This window comes from Saccoglossus kowalevskii, chromosome 15 (genome assembly GCF_978046115.1).
Source record: "Saccoglossus kowalevskii chromosome 15, keSacKowa6.1, whole genome shotgun sequence".
In the NCBI taxonomy this organism is placed as follows: Eukaryota; Metazoa; Hemichordata; class Enteropneusta; family Harrimaniidae; genus Saccoglossus; species Saccoglossus kowalevskii.
The window spans coordinates 3,726,404-3,728,353 of record NC_140655.1 but is presented as its reverse complement, the minus strand read 5'-3'; positions in this window follow the sequence as shown (position 1 = coordinate 3,728,353).

Sequence of the window (1,950 nt, the reverse complement as noted above, 5' to 3'; positions counted from 1 at the left end):
CAAATATCGATGCCTACTTCGAATGAAATTGCGTTTGATAGTTATATGTACTGCGCTTGAATGTTTTCACACCTTCAAAATTTTTTTCACATCGAATAAGAAACATCGTGAGTGCACGATGCATTGTATTTACTTTACGTGTTGGGATTTCACTAATTCTAGGTAAATACTTTAATGCCAGAACCTATCGAATTTGTGTTTGTCTTTTTGTTTTTAAATTACCAAAACATGCATGAAATAGTTTGGAGTTATTTCTAGTTTTGTTCGGGTTATTTGACCATCATGATTCAAATCCTAGTTAGCAATAAATCATTAAAATATTGTTAGATGACGCAATAATACTAGATCTCGAAAGAATTGAATATATAATTAATGAGAAAAGTTATGAATGATTCTATGCTGTGTAGGTCCGTGATCTACAATTTACACTTTTATAGTTGTGTGGAAAGACGAAAAATGAGTTGTAATGTGGGGGAAATTAGCTGGAAAGTCGAAAATGTTAACCATCATTTCAAAAACCTAAAACAAAACCATTACATACTACATTGCAGCAATGTTGTGTTTTTCGCACAATGAAACTGACGTTTAATAAGCAAGGTGTACTCTGGGAATACCGTCATATGGTTGAACTCCGGTCATGAAGTAGGGATTTGTTTTACTTTAAATTATAGCTGGGTGGCGCCCAAACCATTCTGTGTGAGATTTATACACTCGTTTGAATTCTCGGATAATACATGTCTGCGAAATAGTTTTCTCTTTGCACAAAGGTGAGTTCTTTTCGTTGGAATTTCTAACGATAGAGAGCAGGAGGTAAGTTTATTACACGAAAGTTTTATTCCGAAATTAAGCGCATCGCTACACTTCTAGAACATAAAATAAACGTGCTTCAAGTTCGTATTTAGTTTGATTTGTATGGCAATCAAGCTAGTATTAATGTTTTCCACGCCGTATTATTAATTATCAGGAATTTTGATTTCTCTTACGAAGATATTCGGTATGTAAGTGTCCGTAAATTTAATATTTCATTCAAATTTAATTGAAATGTGTGAATCGTATAACTATCGAGTAGTACGGCCTCTACATTGCGCAAAAGATTTAACCAAAGTCGCAGACAATATAAATAGTTTGTTGGTGTTAGAGGGCGCACTTCAAATTTGATTATAATATCTTTTCCACGTTGACGCCGCAGCCTGAGGTCGGCGTCCTTCCTATAGCGCTTCCTGTGACGACACAACGATATTCTCCCCGGTGACTACCGATTGTTTACCCAAGTCTCAGCATGAGAATAGACGCACATGGTCGCAGTATTCGTCCATGTTTCATTGATGTCACCGCCCCCCCCCCCCTCCCCCGGGGGGCCCCTTCGGGTATTTGCAAAAAATACTGACAGGGGTGTGTAGCTGGCGGTTTGAAACCTCTACCCCTTATCAGACAGAAATAAACTCAAATTGCCTACCCCTTTTCAGACAAACTGTGGATATTTGACACCCTTTTCCAGACAGTAAGCACAAATGGTACCAAGGGAAAAGCAGGTGGACTCCCGGGGATGAACTTTGACGATTGAAATGAAATTACAGAATCAGCTTCATTCTCCTGATTGTTGGATTACTCAAGCTCTAGAGACAGTCTTTGAAAAATATGGATCCCTTTTTCGACAATGAAAAAGGATACCCCTTTTCAGACAGACAGGGTTAAATAACATACCCCTTTTCAGACAGAGAGGGTTAAATAGCATACCCCTTTTCAGACAGACAGGATTAAATAACATACCCCTTTTCAGACAGACAGGGTTAAATAACATATCCCTTTTCAGACAGACAGGGTTAAATAACATACCCCTTTTCAGACAGAGAGGGTTAAATAACATACCCCTTTTCAGACAGACAGGATTAAATAACATACCCCTTTTCAGACAGACAGGGTTAAATAACATATCCCTTTTCAGACAGA